The sequence below is a fragment of the Phyllobates terribilis genome, unplaced genomic scaffold (genome assembly GCF_046119375.1).
Source record: "Phyllobates terribilis strain yellow unplaced genomic scaffold, ASM4611937v1 Scaffold_1__5_contigs__length_1240528914, whole genome shotgun sequence".
Taxonomy (NCBI): domain Eukaryota; kingdom Metazoa; phylum Chordata; class Amphibia; order Anura; family Dendrobatidae; genus Phyllobates; species Phyllobates terribilis.
The window spans coordinates 259413969-259425642 of record NW_027362761.1 but is presented as its reverse complement, the minus strand read 5'-3'; positions in this window follow the sequence as shown (position 1 = coordinate 259425642).

Below are 11674 nucleotides of genomic sequence, written 5' to 3'. Positions count from 1 at the left end.
TCTGTATTCATGAAATTAAATGCGCAAAGAAAGATGTTTGTGTGTCAAAGCACCACCGACAAGTGCGAGTTGATGTTGGACGGGCTGCCATTGCTTCTGCAACAAGCTGCATTAGAGGACTTCCTGGGAGAAATGACACCCAGGGTAGATACGGTTTCCCTCTATGCCAGTCCTTTCACCGAGCTAAATACAACTCTCAGCAAAAAACAGCTGTGGACTGGCTCCGTACCGTCCCTGGCCACATTCACCTGTCCACATGTTTGTGATTAGGCGGTCCTTCCCAGTAAGTGCACTGGGGAGGGCACGGATAATGTTGTGGGACCCATGCCTGTGGAAGGTGGAGACGATACCGGAAGAAATAGTGGCGGTTGGGGACCAAGTATGGACACCCGGCCGCCGCTGGCATGAGGTTATGAAAAGCTTCCGCCTCCACGAGCCTAAAAGGCCACATTTCTAGTGAAAGCAGCTTTAGAGGACTTCCTGGGAGAAATGACAGCTGGGTAGATATGGTTTCCCAAGTCCTTTCACCAAGCTAAAGAATATGGCTGTGGTGAAATACAACTCAGCAAAAAAAGCTGTGGACTGGCTCCGTACCGTCCCTGGCCACATTCACCTGTCCACGTGTTTGTGGTTAGGCGGTCCTTCCCAGTAAGTGCACTGGGGAGGGCACGGGTAATGTTGTTGGACCCGTGCTTGTGGAAGGCGGAGACGACACCGGGAGAAACAGAGGCGGCTGGGGACCGAGTATGGACACCCGGCCAGCGCCGGCATGAGGTTATGAGAAGCTTCCGCCTCCACGAGCCTAAAAGGACACATTTGCAAGCAGCTGTCAAAAATTTGGCAGTATAGTATTGCCGCCTGAGGGTGGGTGGGTGGGTGGCTTGCTGCATACTTGTGCTTGCATTCCAAGGAATGGGGTAGGGACAACTGAACGCTGCACTGGTACAAGGACATGGACAGTGATTGTTGCAAGTCTGCAACGACAGGTGCATGGCGGGAGGCATCTTCGCATGCGCCAAGGATCACTTATGATGGGCACACTTTTAGGCAGTGACCTGGGAGTCAGAGATGCTTCCAGGGGTCTTCCCCATGCTGTTCCCATGTTTTTTCAACACTGTATGCATGTGTCTGATGATGTGTCACACACCACTTGGTCAGATAAGGTTGTAGAATGTTAAAATGACATTTCCCAGTGAATGCATTTGTCTTTGTTGAAAGCAATACAAAAGTGCAAAAATGCATTAAAAATGCTACGTGTGAACATAGCCCTTGGTGTGGAGGAGTATTTCTGGTTTTGGTTATTTATTTTACCTTATATACAAGTCATTACCCTGGAAAGGATGTTCCTTAATATATTTCCCAGGAAAATACATTTTGTTTTTGTTTTTGTATGTTTTATTGTGAGTCCATAAAAGTGGCGTAATACTCTGACAACGTTGTAGACAGCAGTGACCTGGGAGTCAGAAATGCTTCCAGGGGTCTTCCCCATGCTGTTCCCATGTCATTTGAGCACTGTTCCCATCGATTTGGGCAATTTTTAGGCCCTCTGCAGACCGCCGGGGGGAGCCGCGTGAAAAATGCTCGAGTTTCCCATAGACTTACATTGAGCTCGTTGCTCAGGTCGAGCACCCGAGTATTCCAATTTGCTCGACCCGAGCAACGAGTGCCCGAGCATTTTAATGCTCGCTCATCACTACTCTGCACCCTTGAGCCAGGGATATTTTACTCAGGTCATTTGGATATTGCATCTACAGGTAGGGGCCATGCATTCCAAAATTATAGACTGTTATGTGCTAGTGAGCTTGCCCTCTCCTGTGGTTCTAGAATTACCCTAGCCTATGCTACACAACCATGTGGTAGACTGGCAGACTTGGGAGGTGGTCAACTGGAGCGAGTACTGCTAAGAACACTGTTTGGGCACCCGGCTAGCTGGGCTCGGTACCCTATCTCTGCATGAATACCTGTCTAATTTTGGGGATGTGTTTTCAGAACAAGGGTGTCAAGAACTCCCTCCACATCGTCCTTATGATTGCACTGTTAACCTTATTCCTGGGGCTAAGCTGCCAAAATGCAGTTTATACAACATCTCTGGTCCAGAGAGGCAGGCCATGAAGGACTATATCGCTGGAAGTCTAGCAAAGGGTCATATCAGACCTTCTTCATCTCCCGTTGCTGCAGGGTTTTCCTTTGTCAAGAAAAAAGATGGGGAGTTACACCTTTGCTTAGATTTTCGCCAACTCGGATCACGGTCTTGGATCCATATCCTTTCACTCTCATCCAGGACCTCTTTAATCAAATTGTGGGAGTCACATAGTTTTTTAAACTAGACCTCAGGGGTCTTATAATCTCATTCGCATCAAGGAGGGGGATGAGTGGAAGACAGCCTTCAATACCCCTGAAGGACACTATGAGAACCTCGTAATGCCATTTGGGTTTTCTAATGCTTCCGCCATCTTTCAGCACTTTGTAAATTACATCTTTAGTCACCTGGTAGGCAGGTTTGTTGTGATCTACCTTGATGACATTATAATTTATTCACCTGACCTTGAGTCACCTCAGTTACATGTCAGACAGGCCCTACAGATAATCAGGGACAATACATTTTCTGTCAAAACAGAGAAATGCATGTTCTCAGCTCAGGAGATCCATTTTCTGGGTTATTTTTTATCATTCACCGGCTTTCGCATGGATCCGGCGAAAGTCCAAGCGATACTGGATTGGGATCGTCCTGAGGACCTAAAAGACTTAGAAAGATTTTTGGGTTTCGCCAACTACTGCCAAATGTTCATCAAAGGTATTTCGATGTTAGCCAAATCTTTGACGGATATGACCAGAAAAGAGATGGACTTTTTCAATGGGTCCAGTCTGGCCCGGGGGGCTTTTGATACATTGAAAAAAAGTTTTGCGTCTGCGCCCATCCTTATACAACCTAAAGTCACTCAGCCATTTATTGTTGAAGTTGATGCGTCTGAAGTGGGGTGGTGGCTGTGTTGCAGGGTGCGTGTCCTAGTAAATGGTGTCCATGTTCACATTTTTCTAAGAAACTATCATCTGCTGAGAAAAGTTATGACATTGGTAACAGGAAACGTTTGGCAATTAAGTGGGCAGAAAATTACTGGAAGGGGCATTACATCCAGTAGTGGTTATCACTGATCATAAAAATTTATTGTATTTAAATCTGCTAAGCATCTGACGCCTAGACAGGCAAGGAGCTCTCTATTATTCACCAGATTCAACTTTTCATGATGTATAGGCCAGGGGATAAGAATGTTAAGGCAGATGCCTTTTCCTGTTGTTTTCCTGGGGATGGTAATAATTGTGAACCAGTACCTATACTACAGAAAAGAGTAGTTATTGCTGCTATAAGTTCTGACCTTGAGAAAGCAGTTATAGAGGCTCAGGGAGATGCCTGGCTGCCTGTCCTTCAGGTAAACTGTTCGTACCTGTGAATCTACATCTTAAAGTTATAAGTGAACATCATGATTCGGTCTTAGCTGGACACCCTGGAAGTAAAGCCATCTCAGATCTCCGTACCCAGCGTTTTTGGTGGTCTGGGGCGCATCAGGATGTTCAGGAGTATGTCACAGCCTGTAGTGTGTGTGCACATTCTAAGACCCCTAATACTGGTGCGTCTTTCCAACCATTGGTGATTCCCAGTAGACCTTGGACTCATTTATCAGTATATTTCATTACTGATTTACCAGTATCTGCAGGTAATACAGTTATTTTGGTACTGGTGGACAGGTTCAGCAAGATGTCTCATTTTATTGCTCTAACCACCTTACCCAACGTCAAGACCTTGGAGCAAATTTTCATCAAAGAAATCATAAGTATATATACGAGTAGTATACATAATATAACTATAAAAAAACTACATACAATTGAATATGGCTGTAAAGGGTTAGCTACACATGATTGAACCGCGTAAACGCGACATGGAATATAGCGACATGAGTAATTTTTTTTTCATTCCCGATTTTCTCTGACCAAATTCTGATGGTAACAACTGACAAAAGAAAAGGATATAGCTCACCAGTGTATTTATGTAGGTGTCCCACTCATGGTAAGTGTAATAAACTTGCAGGCTCACAAGTGAAACTGCAAGGAGGGAGAAAGCATCTAGGATCATGGGAGACTCCAATTGTCACACAGGGTGTGGGAAAGACTTGCAAGTGCAACACAGAGGAAAGAGGGAAAGGGAGCCCAGACACTAGGGAAAGGGGGGAGTGGAGACCTCCTAGTCTGGTCTAGTGTCACCCTGTCTCAACTACCGTCCCTATATTGGCTCTTCACCCATCGCCGCACGCGTGCCTCGCCCTGACTTTCCCTGGCGTATTGCTAAGGCTAGGGAAGGGAGAAGATGAACACTAGTCGATCTCCACTCAACTCTATAGACAACAAGGGTAGACAAACGGGGGATTGCTTAGCTATAAACGACTCCAGCAAAATGCGCACACAGTCTTAAGCTCCAGAGAGGACAAAATACTGCTCTCGCTAAAGCTTCACAAGTAGTAATGAATATCGCTGGCACCTCCCTCTCAGACACACCAGGTATTTATACACTCAGGCCAGGGAGCTAATTAGCCAGAGGGAGGCGACTGTCACATCTGACACACCCGTGACAGTACCCCCCCTCTATGAGTGGCCTCTGGACACTCAGGACCGATTTTCTCAGGAAAAGAGGTGTGAAATGAGCAAACCAATCTGGGAGCGTTCACCTCTGACGCTGAAACCCACGTCCTCTCCTCCGGACCATAGCCTTTCCAGTGCACCAAGTATTGTACAGAACGACGTTGGAGACGAGAATCTACAATCCTCGAAATCTGATTGAACTCTGTTTTCTATTCGTCCCCTTCTCTGATTCTAACCAGGTTGTAGGCTCCCCTTAAATCCAACTTGGAACATACCTTATCTCCCACAACCTGGCTGAACAAATCAGGAATCAGTGGAAGAGGGTATGGATCATGGATGGTAATTTGATTTAATTCCCGGAAATCTAAACAGGGACGTAGACCGCCATCTTTGTTCTTCACAAAGAAGAACCCAGCCGCCACGGGCGAAGATGAGGGTCTGATATGTTCTTTCTCCAGACTTTCTGCAATTAAATGCTTCATGGCTTGTCTCTCAGGGCCAGAAAGATTACACAGTCTGGACTTCGGTAGTTTACCTATGGGGTCAGGTTAATAGCACAGTCATAAGCAAGATGAGGAGGTGAATCCTGACAACCCCTCTCAGAAAAAACTTCCTCAAAATCAGACAGAAAAGCAGGTAATATTTCCGTAGAGACAATGGCAAGGGAAATCTCTAAACAGTTCTCATGGCAGTAATCTCCCCATTCAATAATCTCCCCAGCTTGCCAATTCACCAGCGAATTATATTTAACAAGCCAAGGGATACCCAAGACAATCAGTATGGGAAGATTTTACATTATGTACAATCTGAGTAAATGCTTTCTGTGCAAGTGGCGCCGACTCAATGGCAAAGATGGAAATAGGTTCAGCTAAAGCACAGCAAGCCAGACCATGAGTTTTCACAAACTCAGCATCAATCAAGCTGACTCCGGCTCCACTGTCAACAAACACAGATATTTTCTCGCTTTTGCTCTCTAACACCACCCCTGCTGTCAGGACAAAGCAGGAACTGAAGTTTGGCCACAAATGTACTCCTTGTTTATCCAACTCCAGACTACCAAGAGTTAATCGAGTCTCCTTTTGTTTAGGAATTGAAGGACAGGTCCCAACAAAATGTCCCTTTTTTCCACAAAAAACACATACGCCTTTTTTCTTGTGATTCTCTGGGAAGATGTATGATGTAGATACACCCCCTAACTCCATGGGTTCCTCCACCTCCCTCAATACTCGCTCAACCCCAGACCGCTCCCCCAGCAGAGGTACACAACCCTGATAAGAAGGCCCCGGAGAAGGTGGTCTCACCACTCTATCCTGAAGGCGTCTATCAAGACGTATGGCCAATGACATGGCAGCCTCCAAGGACTGAGGACATATACTGCCAAGGCATCTTTCAACCTTTCAGGAAGCCCCTCACAAAATTGACTTCTAAGGGCTGAGTCATTTCATTTGGAATCCGTTGCCCATCTACAGAATTCCGAACTGTACATTTCCACTGACCGATTCCCCTGCTGAAGGTGACGTAGCCTAGACTCAGCCAAGGCGACTCAGTCAGGGTCATCACAGATGAGGGCCAGAGCCCCGAAAAACCCCTCCACAGACTGGAGACAAACTAAGTCCTGCGGTAACGAAAACGCCCATGACTGAGGATATCCCTGCAATAGAGAGATCACAATACCAACCTGTTGCTTCTCATTTCCGGAGGAATAGGGATGAAGTTTAAAATACAGTTTGCAGGCCTCTTTGAATACAAAAAACTTGTCCCTACCTCCAGGAAACCTGTCCGGGAGGGCAACTTTGGGTTCATGCTGGACAGACCTACCTGTAGAGATGACCACATTGGCGACCTGTAGCCGCTGATGCTGCTGCTGTACCTCACCGCGGAGGTCACTCACCTCCAGAGACAGCCTGTGCAGCCGCTCTGCGAGCTCTGCCACTGAACCCATACCAAGGGAGAAAGGAAAAAAAGGTCCATGCCCAAAAACACACAGAGAAAAAAAACAACCCAAAATGTCAGTTTTTTTTTTCTTCCTTTTCAAACCCTGCTTGGCCGGAGATAATGTCACGCAGGGTGTGAGAAAGACTTAGTGCAACACAGAGGGAAGAAGGAAAGGGAGCAGACACTAGGGAAAGGGGGGAGTGGAGACCTCCTAGTCTGGTCTAGTGTCACCTTGTCTCAACTACCGTTCCTATATTGGCTCTTCACCAATCGCCGCACGCTTGCCTCGCCCTGACTTTCCCTGGCGTATGGCTAAGGCTAGGGAAGGGAGGAGAGGAGCACTAGTCAATCTCCACTCAACTCTATAGACAACAAGGGTAGACAAACAGGGGGGATTGCTTAACTTTAGACGACTCCAGCCAAATGCGCACATGGCCTTAAGCTCCAGAGAGGACAAAGTACTGCTCATGCTAAAGCCTCACAAGTAGTAATGAATATCACCGGCATCTTCCTCTCTGACACACAGGTATGTATACATTCAGGCCAGGGAGCTAATTAGCCAGAGGGAGGTAGCCGCTGGGTCCTAGAGACACCCAGCCTCTAAGAAGATGTCTGTAATGCCAAATGTAGAGATCTCCTGCAACCAGCTGTAGGGCGACTGTCTGTCACCTCTGACACACCCGTAACAGTAATCCAGCACATGTGAGTAAAATTCCTTATCTATTGATTAAAATAGGACAAAAACAAATCACGGACTACAGTGATATATTCACCAAAAGGTAAAAACTGACGCTCTGGCCAAACTCTGATGACACTTTGATAGGAAACCCTGATGAAATTGAGACTGTTTTTTGCGTACGACAAAAATTATTGACATGTGAATGAGCCCTTAGGCTGTTTGTTCCCCCATTCATTACTTACTGCAGAATGAGATCAACTAAGAAACTGTCAAAAAGTTTTGATGAGCATTTTGTAACTTTATGTGTAAGAATTGGATCTTCCCCTAATATACTAACAGACTGCATACTATGACTAATATACTGTATGTGTCTTATTTCGGTTATTACTGACTGTGTTTCTTTTTAAGAAGTGGATATTCTCGCAACTTTAGCATAAGCTCTTATGCGAATAAAGAATTTTCTTGTAGATCTTTACTGATTTACTGTGAGATCTCTGAAGATTCAAGATATATACTGTTACGGATCCGGGTGGTGGAAGCTCTGTGCTGTGGTGCAAGGAGGGACCAGAGGGGCGTAACTAGGTATCAAAACGGACTGACCAAGGTCGCACGGCGGCTCAATCTACTCCGTGAACCAGGGAAGGACCGAGCAGAGGGACTAGGTGCTACTCTGTGCCAGTCCTGGCGGGTTTGGACCGCAGGCAGACCGTCGGGCTGGAGAGTGCACTTGGCTGGCGCAGACAGGTAGTCAGGCTGGCGGACTGGACTGGTAGTCAGGCTGGCGGACTGGACTGGTAGTCAAGCTGGCGGACTGGACTGGTAGTCAGACTGGCGGACTGGAGAGGTAGTCAGGCTGGCGGACTGGAGAGGTAGTCAGGCTGGCGGACTGGAGAGGTAGTCAGGCTGGCGGACTGGACTGGTAGTCAGGCTGGCGGACTGGACTGGTAGTCAGGCTGGCGGACTGGACTGGTAGTCAGACTGGCGGACGAGACTGGTAGTCAGACTAGCAGCGGGACCTGAGGGCTGAAGCAGAGTTTAGAACACAAAGCTACAACCTTGCACGGGCACCTCCATTTTGGAGGTGCCTTATATATGAGAAGTCCTCCGACCATTGGCCAGGGACTCCTTAGGACAGCGCGCGCGGCCCCTTTAAGAGGGAGGGAGCACGTGCGACCCAAGTACAGTGCCCGAGAAGCTGCATGCGCTGGCAGCAGCAGGAGAGCCGGAAGTCGCTGGGCAAGGAGCGCGGCGGTAAGGGGGACGGCGTCCAGTACAGAACACACCAATAAATCATTAGGGCAAAAAAATCTTATAGACACCAATTAGAGGCAAAAACATACATAGCCCAAATTAGAATATGCCAAAACTTTAATGAAAACATAAAAGTAAATATCAATAAATTAATACAGCTGCATATATCAATAACCAGTGTCAGTAAAAAAAGCCCATAGTGTTGTTTCAACCAATAACCATAGTTACCTAGGAGCACAAGCCAATGGTCCAGGCATTTCCTATGCGAAACGCGCATCGGGTGCGTGGTGGGTGCCTGGTCCATTGACTTGTGCTCCTATGTAACTATGGTTATTGGTTGAAACAACACTATGGGCTTTTTTTTACTGACACTGGTTATTGATATATGCAGCTGTATTGATTTATTGATATTTTTATACACAATTGGGTGATGTTATTATTATTATTTATTATGTTATTTATCAAATTCCACTTGGTCATTTGTGTATAAGGTTATATATATATATATTTTTGCTGCTCTTCTTTTATATGCCCTCCAGTTCCATACTGGTATATATTCTCCTAGGGGAATTACAAGTAGGATACTATACCTGATACTTTTATTGGTCCAGACTCTCCACCTTTTTCTCTCTGTGGTGTGTCTTTGATTGTATTTTTAATTGTGTGTATTTACTTTTATGTCTTCATTAAAGTTTTGGCATATTCTAATTTAGTCAATGTATGTTTTTGCCTCTAATTGGTGTCTATATACAGTACAGACCAAAAGTTGGACACACCTTCTCATTTAAAGATTTTTCTGTATTTTCGTGACTTTGAAAATTGTACATTCACACGGAAGGCATCAAAACTATGAATTAACACATGTGGAATTATATACTTAACAAAAAAGTGTGAAACAACTGAAAATATGTCTTATATTCTAGGTTCTTCAAAGTAGCCACCTTTTGCTTTGATGACTGCTTTGCACACTCTTGGCATTCTCTTGATGAGCTTCAAGAGGTAGTCACCGGAAATGGTTTTCACTACACAGGTGTGCCCAGTCAGGTTTAATAAGTAGGATTTCTTGCCTTATAAATGGGGTTGGGACCATCAGTTGTGTTGTGCAGAAGTCAGGTGGATACACAGCTGATAGTCCTACTGAATAGACTGTTAGGCTATGTGCCCACGATGCAGAAATGCTCACCGCGACATCCCCAAACCAGGCAAAGGCCCGGGTACTGAGTCGTCCCCATCCCCTGGGCGCATCACAGTCATCAAAGCAAAAGATGGCTACTTTGAAGAACCTAGAATATAAGACATTTTTTCAGTTGTTTCACACTGTTTTGTTAAGTATATAATTCCACATGTGTTAATTCATAGTTTTGATGCCTTCAGTGTGAATGTACAATTTTCAAAGTCATGAAAATACAGAAAAATCTTTAAATGAGAAGGTGTGTCCAAACTTTTGGTCTGTACTGTATCTTGTAAAACACCAATACAAAATCAATATTATTACAATTACAGTACTGTATAACCAAAATCTCTTAAAGATTCACATAAACAACAAAATTATTACAGAAGACAAATCTCTAATGAGATTCTAAAAAAGCAAAGGAACTTGAGAATAAATTGTTCCCCTCAGGATGATATGCATTCCCTTGGGTCATGTCTTATATAAAGAGAAGGTTTAAGTTAAGTGTTAAGATCAATTACATGCACTGTTTGTGCAGAAAGTTTCTACTACACGTTCCGTAAAGTAATGCAGCTCATATAACATGAGCTTCCCATCAAGACATTTGGAAAGAAGGTAAAATTGCTAATGTTTTTACTTTTAATCTGGATGGAATAAAGATTTGAATTTTCTTTTCTTTTGTGATGCGGATCCTTTTTTTTTCAAATACTTAGGGAGGGCTGATTAATTAATTTAAATATCAGAACATACCAGGTTGTACATTTTATTAATTTATACTCTATAAAAATGTTTTTGTCCTGAGATATATTCATTCCTGAATTGTAGTGAGCCATAGTGTTGATGCTCCTAACCTTTTAATGCATGAATCTTCTGTATTCTGTGTTTATGGACATGTATTTGTTATCTGTTCCCCTCTTAAAGGGGTTGTGCCATGAACAAAAGTATATTTTAATCAACAGATCTTGGATTAATAATAAGTTCTACAATTGGATGTGTTTAAAAATAATGTTCCTGTGCTGAGAAAATCTTATAAATGTGCCCCTGCTGTGTGCTGTCTAATGGCCATCCAGGAACATGGTCTGATCAAACCTGTTGCTGAGGAAGCAAAAGAGTACACAGACAGGACAACTTGGGATCACAACTGATTCTTTTTGCGAGTAAAAATTTCCCTGCCTGTTTTTAAACAATATTTTACCTCAAAGAAAGAATCCGCTGTGATCCCCTGCTGTAATGTCTGTATACTCTTTTGCTTCCTCCTCTGCCCAGGAGATGTGGCATGATCAGACCGTGTTCCTGCACTATTGAACACAGCCATTACACAGTACACAGCAGGGGCACATTTATAAGATATCGGGACAGGAACATTTTTTTAAACTCATCCAATTGTGGAGTTTATTCCTATTCCAAGATCTGTTAATTAAAGTATACTTTTGTTCGTGACACAACCCCTTTAAGTGCATTACCAACAGCATCAGAAAGATCCTTGCTGCTGAGTAACTTATATAATGATCGCTTGCTTATTCTTTACTTCTCACTGTAGAAGGAGCAAGGCAATGGCATCCTCAGATTAGCTGAAAACCAAAGAGTTGATACCCAGGGTTGCAAACTTGACTTTTTATTTTTTCTGGATAGTTTATAAAAAAAATCACAGACAGACAATATTTTTTATGGACACATTGGAAAACCATAATAAATCAAAATGTTTATAAGTGATCCATGTCTCCAGCCCATAATTCTGATAAGAAGACATTAGCTGTATTCTCTGTAAATTGTAAAATTGATGATAATTACAGTCCAAATATTCTGTATAAGTTTCTGCAGCTTTACAAAAATCATGGACGACTTCAATTTTTTTATGGACAGTCCAAAAAAATGCCTTATTTTTATGGACTTTCTGGGAATGTCTGGATGGTTGGCAACCCTGCCGACACCTTAGACTATGTTCACACTAGGCGTTTTTTCCATTGAAGGAGAACTCACCACCTCTCATGGCAGCCCGTTCCACT